Source organism: Mustela nivalis, assembly GCF_964662115.1.
Source record: "Mustela nivalis genome assembly, chromosome: 5".
Lineage (NCBI taxonomy): Eukaryota > Metazoa > Chordata > Mammalia > Carnivora > Mustelidae > Mustela > Mustela nivalis.
This window is the reverse complement of record NC_139024.1, coordinates 67,486,125-67,493,637: the sequence shown is the minus strand read 5'-3', so window position 1 is coordinate 67,493,637 and position 7,513 is coordinate 67,486,125.

Genomic DNA, 7,513 nt, shown 5'->3' with positions numbered 1-7,513 from the left:
ACAAACTATATTTCATTGCTGACTTTTGGCCCATATTGAGATGTGACGTCCCGAGATTTCATACTTTGTCTCATGGTCCTGACTCATGCATAGGATAAATAGGATTTTCCCAAGGAAAGCAGCTGAATGTCATGGTGTTACAAATGTGTATTTTTATGCCTTTAAGTCTTTTATAATGTGGCTGATTATCTTCACAAGAGAAGATCACTCCACTAAAGAATCTCCGTAGGCTTTATGTAATAATAAAATATGTCTGGCGTGTTTTGTTTATTTTCTTTCTAAGTACTACACAAATTTAAATACACAATTTGTTTTAAGAAAATCTGAAAGAATGAATAAATCATTTCCAATAGGATGGAAACACATTAAAAGCAGAAATTTGGAAAAAGCCAAAAAAAAGCCTTAAGCCGTGCATTCTTCCCATCCTTTCTCCCCCTTGTTTCTCAAAATCCAGCTTGTAGTTTAGGATTTTAAAATATTATACCTAAAGTGTTCTTCTCTCTCTCTTTCCCATGTTTAGTCCCACTTTTTTTTTTTTTTTTTTTTTTCTTAAGCTCTATACTGGTGAGAACTCGGTGTATGAGTCTGGGGCAGTTTATGGGCACCAGTTATTTTGGTCTACTAATCTTTCCCAGGCTTTCCCTATTTTCAAGACACATTCTAATTTGGGGTCATATGGATCATTTATAAGGAAATGCCTTTTTGTAATCCACTTGCCCCTACATATATTTTTATTTGTAATATTTACACAGCTAATTTGACCAGAGGAGAAACTGCTCTTGGAACATGAGTCATTTCTGCACAGAGAACAAATTTAGTTCTAATCAAGATCTCTATGATTAGGAACGGGTGTTCAGAGTAATTTGGAATTCAAGGCAACTACCAATGTAGCGCACACTTAGATTTTTAGATGTGGTGGTGAACTGTTGAAAAGAAACTGGCTGAGATTTGAACATCATTCCAAGTGGAAAAGAAAAATAGCTTGTCTTTGGGCTGCATGCCATTTTCTTCCTTTGGTGTCTGAAGAAGAATTTTTTTTCTGGTTGGGGGAGAAAGTGAAGCACCAAGGACCCCAGTGGTACCCCAAAATGGTTCCTCTACAAGGAAGAAATATTTGCCCCATATATCTCAGTAAAAGTAGGTCTAGGAAATTACAGACGAACTCTTATTGCTGGGACTGGAATAGAAGGAATAGAAGATTACAATGTTCTCTATTCCAAAATGTCCAATATTAGATAGTTTAGAATAGATTTAGCTGTAGTACTAAAAACCTCATGTAAACTGGATTAACACAAAGGAAAATTATTATAACACAACTTAGAAATCCCAGAAACAAGACTTCAGGTGTGATTAGTTTAATAACTTGGAGGCATCAACAAGGGCCAGAGTTTTTGCCTCCCTCACAGTCACCTTGGGACCACCGCAGCCTCTCCTAGATATGAGAGATCAGACAAAGGTAGTGAGGAGTCTCCCTTTCTGGATCACACCCAGTAGGAGAAAGGGAAAGAAATTCTTGCCTTCAAACATGGTAAGAGACTTTTCCTATCAATCTGGTTATACCTTTGAACTCATGGGAGTGGCCAGAAAAACACCATCTGCTAATTGACTCCAAGTATCAAGATCTACCTTAGGAGCTGGGCATAGACTCGTTCCTGTTTTGTTCATTGCGGTATTGAAATACTCTTTGCTGCCATTTCTGGAAAAGGTCTCCCCTCTTCCCCCACAATTAAATTTTATTCCTCTTAAAGGGAATACGATTAGAGTAACGTTGCTATTAGGATCCAGAACTAAGAACAAAGGATGAACGCAGTAGAGCCATGTGCTGTATACAAGTAATTTACGGGTGTCATCTGGGAACCCAACCTTATTTTGAAGCTCTGTGTCTATGGAAAAATGCATTCTAAGTTAAAAAAAAATCAACTTCCAATTAAGTAGGCTGCATTTACTTCCAACACTTAGCAGAGTCTGATATAGGATAAATGATCAGTAAATATATATTGAAAACATGCATGACATGGAAAATACAATGCATTTGTAAGTTCAGAATACCTGCCTTCAACTCAACTTCTTTTTCAGCGAACTTTCAGTGGGAGATATGACACCTCTAAGAAAGTGTTAGTGATCAACAGAGGAAGGTATGTAATAAAATACTAAATTGAGTATCACCAAGAATTCCAAATATAAAGTGTAGCCATTAAGATCTAAGGACAACCAGAGAGGGGGAAAAAAGCAATTGTTGCCAGAGAATGTGTTTTAAAAGAGTTAAATCAAAATCAAGCCTGAAATTATAAAAAGGAAAAATGAATCTATCACAGTATTTAAAAAAATACAACTTAATAAACTATAAAGCTTAGAAGAATTTCACCATAGTGTTAGGTATTTAAATTCTATAACTACAGGTATATGTTAAAAAAAATACCATTGGGGCACCTGGGTGCCTCAGTGGGTTAAAGCCTTTGCCTTAGGCTCAGGTCATGATCCCAGGGTCCTGGGATCAAGCCCCACGTGGGCTTTCTGCTCAGCAGGAAGCCTGCTTCCTCCTCTCTCTCTCTCTCTGCCTGCCTCTCTGCCTACTTGTGATCTCTGTCTGTCCAGTAAATAAATAAAATCTTAAAAAAAACCCCAAAACACCAAAAATAGTGGTGCCTTTGTGTCTCAGTCAGTTAAGTATCTGTTTTTGGCTCAGGTCATGATCTCTGGGTCCTGGGATCAAGCCCTGCATCAGATTCCCTGCTCAGTGGGGAGTCTGTTTCTCCTTCTTCCTCTGGCCAACCCCTGTCCCGCTCATGCTATTACTTGGTCTCTTAAATAAATAAAACCTTTAAAAAAATACCCAAAATAATTTCTTATATCAAACTGGTATTCATATGTAGTCAAAATTTTTTAGCCATATTTTTGCAATGCATGTTAGAATTTCATCAGCTATGATTTTAGGAAAAATATTTTTCAGTTTGAAGAATCCACATAGGGAAGGACAGTGTCCTAGATGTACACTTCTCTCTTTCTCTCTTTATTTCAAGATTTTATTTATTTATTTGACAGAGACACACAGCAAGAAAGGGAACACAAGCAGAGGGAGTGGGAGAGGGAGAAGCAGGCTTCCCACCAAGCAGGGAGCCCCATGTGGATCTCGATGTGGGGCTCAGTCCCAGGACCCTGGGATCATGATCTGAGACGAAGGCAGACGCTTGATGACAGAGCCACCCAGGTGCCCTGCTTTCTTTCTTTAGAACAGGGCATGACATGATCATGTTGGCATAGGCCATTTGCCTTTGAGTAATGAACTGAGAACCTAGAAAGTCTCTCTTGCCTCAAAATATGTTTTCTATACTACCATCTTCCTAGTGAAATCTCACCTACCACCTATTCATTCCTGTGAATCAGTGATACGTACTCTTTTGAAAACTTAAGTCATTTACTTCTTAATATAAAAAGCAGCTCTAATTCATTCTTTCTTCCCTATAATTAAATGTGGTCAATGAGAAAATTTATTAATCCATAATCATTTATTGACACCTGCCATGACTGGATATTATATAAATCTCTGGGTTACAAAGACAAATTATAAGCAGTCTCTTTTTTTCAGAAGTCCATAATTTTGCTCAGAGACCAGCTTAACTACAGTGATGTGGAGGGGCATGTTATGTGGGTGGCGCCGCTAATCCACACACTCGGGGTGATGGAGGGAGTATTTTGTGAGGATGTGGAACTTCAGCATAGGGCAAGTGGCAAAACCTCTGAGTTTTGGGTGGGTTGGTATTTCTAAGATAAGGAGTAGGGAAATATATGGCAAGAAGTAAAGACAGCACAGGTCACATTTTAATGATTTAAAAATAATCTTTTATAAAACGATCTCTTAAATTGAGACATTCATGTAACATTTGTTTGACATTTAGAATAAAACCGTAGTCAATTAATAACCTTGACAACAGAATGTGTTAGACAAATGTTACAAGATGCTTCTGAATATGTGGTGATGTCACTTCTATTCCCCTTCATCTCCCAAATATATAACAGATGAAGGCTAAGACAGATGTGGACACAATTGATGGTAATGGTTACAGGATTGGAAGTTACTCATAACTGACAAAACATCACAACATTCCTTGTTTTTTTCCAAATACTCCTCTTCATATGGGCAACAATTTCCTGTGCAAAAGCCCGCTCTCAGGACTGAGTCTCACAATTATCACTTAGACATTATTTCCAAATTATTTTAAAAATTAACTTAGACCATAAGCCCTGATGGTAAAATGCATGTATATCCTAATCAGTCAATAAAGCTGGTTAACAGCACGGTCTTCAATCACAGGTTACACTGATGTGCTTACACCATCCGTGTCTGAAGACTGAACTTGTAAGATTTAGGTGTCAAATCGCTTGCACCATTCTCAGTCCCCTGTCAAAGTATGAATTGCACTATCGTGGAGCCACATGGTTTCTCAGTCTTGGCACTTTTTAACCTTTTCATCCAGATAATTTTATGGAGGTGGAGGAGGGAGTTTCCATTAGCAGGATTCCTGCCTCTACTTAGTAGATACCAGAAGCATACTGTTGCCCCACCAAACGGTGATGACCAAAAATGTCTTCAGACATTGCCAAATGACCTCTGGGGGGCAGAATCATCCCCAGCTGAGAACCACTGGGCTATATGCCACACCAATATCCACTCTTAAGTTATGTAATTGATACTGTTTATAGATCTATTTTATGCAACTATGAGGGGTTGAAAAGAAGCTTACATATGAGAAAGAATGTCAGACCAACCAGATCAGCAAGACTTGTAACCGATGATACATCCAGAACACACTTGACCACAGACTACAGTATACAAGTTAATCAGGAGGAAGTGAAGTGGGAGGTGCATCATGGGGTATGATACAATGGATTTCTCTTTGTGTGTAATTTTTTCCTGCTTTTAAAGGTAACTAATGTGTTCATTACAGGAAAAGGGTAACATATAGATGTAAGAAGAAGAAAAAACAAAAATTAGATAATGATTATTGTCGAAATTGTCATCACACTGTTTCCACTTGACTCTCCTTTCTCTGACGTGAAGGACCAAGGACCAAGAAAGACTGTATCTTCAGACTAAGTAGTAGAACAAAGAGGTTGCATGGAGCAGAACTACAGCTGACTCCAGCTGACAGGAAACAAAAGCAAGAATTTGATCTTTATTTTATGTCACTAAGTTTATGGATTATTTGTTACTGCAGCATAACCTCATAAAATCTACCATATATTTTATTCTTGTCTATAAACATGATACATATATCATGAATAAAATATAAATATAGTATTTAAGTCTACACATTTCTAGTTTTATATTTATATTTTAAATAATTGTGGTAATTTTCACTTACGTTTCTTTGTGATTTACTTTTTTCTCTTTAATCATTTTCAAATATAATTATTCCTCTCTTACATTAATTTGAATAACTGTCTGGAATTCTATTGTATTAAGCCAACTCCCTATGTTATTACAATTTTTTAAATATTTTATTTATTTATTTGACATACAGAGTTCACAAGTAGGCAGAGAGGCAGGCAGAGAGAGGAGGAAGCAGGCTCCATGCTGAGCAGAAAGCCCAATGTAGGGCTCCATCCCAGAACCCTGGGATCATGACCTGAGCCGAAGGCAAAGGCTTCAATCCACTGAGCCACCCAGGCGCCCCTGTTAATTACATTTTACTGTATTTTCAATTAATACCCTTATCCATAGCATCTCTACACAGAAATCTTTAATCTTTATGTGCATCTCTGATTATTTTCATAGGATAAGTCAAGGAAGTAGAAAACTGGGCAAAGAAGGTAATCACTTGTAAAGTTTTTCTTAGAGATTGCAAAGTTGCTCACCATAATTATCACACTGGTAGTCTCCCTCCAGGGTAGTCCCAGGTGTTACTTATTCATACCCTTCAAACCTTTGAAAATGTCATAGAAGGGCGCCTAGGTGGCCCATTGGTTAAACAACTGACTTTTGGCTTTAGCTCAGGTCATGATTTCAGGGTCCTGGGATTGAGCCCTGCGTTAGGCTCCATGATCAGTGTGGAGACTGCTTGTCCCTCTCCCTTCCCCACTGCCTTTCCCCCCACTCACTGGAGCATGTGTGTATTTGTGCTCACTCTCTCTTTCTTTCTCTCAAAAATAAATAAAGAAAATCTCTAAAAAAACCAAAAATGTCATGGAACAAAATACTTTTTTTTTTTTTCCAGTTTCTTTTCCTGGCTTGTTAGTGACATTATTTTTTGCATATTATTTTAAGTGTGTTGCTCCCTATTTTCAAAGTAAACAGGAAACAGGTTTATGAAACCCGATTTTCCTACTCAAGTTGGAAGAATAACATGGGTAGGACCAAGGTTCGAAATCAATAATCCAATAATACACTCTAACAATAAAATGCAGTAGAAATGTCAGCATGGAAAAAATTCATGTAAACATGATTTCAAGTGACCGTTGAAGGGAATGAAAAGGCAGAGAACAGTGTTCTATGCCTCACCCATCTGTGCATTCACTCAACAAATAAGTAACTAGAAGAGCCAGGCATTGTGTTGATTTTGAGGATACAGGGTCACATAAACTAGATAGGCTTCCTGTCTACACTGAGCTTGCAGCCTAATGGCCGAATAATTACACCAGCAAATCCATTGATTTGATGGTGTCCCAACAGGATAAGGTCAGAGCCAGTAATCACATGACAGAAATATCCAACCATGTCAGAGGCCCCTTCAAAACGTTCCTGTAAGGGAACATGTTATTTAGCAAGTAGCAGATAGAAGATTCAAATCCAAGTCTTCCTGATGCTCCAACTCTGTGCTCAGCCAAAGATGTGTATAGTATAACTTAGGAGGGTAGTACATAAGACATGTAGAAAGAGAATATATTGACAAAACAGTATCACCTTATATTTCAGGTTTGTAGATGTACATCTCTAGTCTAGAAAGGAATGTGTCTTAGCTCTTCAGTGATACTGCTTGGTTAACATTTCTGTTTTTATTATTAGCTCCTCTCATGATTTCCCTATAGTACATTGAAAAGTCAAGTTTTGGGGCAAAAATTATAATTAACATGTGTTTATGTGCGCAATATATTCATTTTATCTTCATGATTAAATGTTAGTTATTGAAGTGGAAATGGGTTTTTAAAAGCTGGATTGCTGTTTGGGTATGAAAAGCAAGTTAAACCTGACAATAAGGCATGTGCTTTAAATTTCCTTGGTTTGCAGCACTGTTTATTCTGGGGGCAATGCTATGCTTACGTCAAGCTTTCTTGCTCTTCCCCACAAACTGTTACATGGTAGACTGACATCTGCCAACCTTGAAGAAACTATCTGAAAATAGCATATTTATTTATTTTTAAGATTTTATTTATTTATCAGAGAGAGAGAGGGAGAGGGAGCGAGCACAGGCAGACAGAATGGCAGGCAGAGGCAGAGGGAGAAGCAGGCTCCCTGCTGAGCAAGGAGCCCGATGCGGGACTCTATCCCGGACGCTGGGATCATGACCTGAGCCGA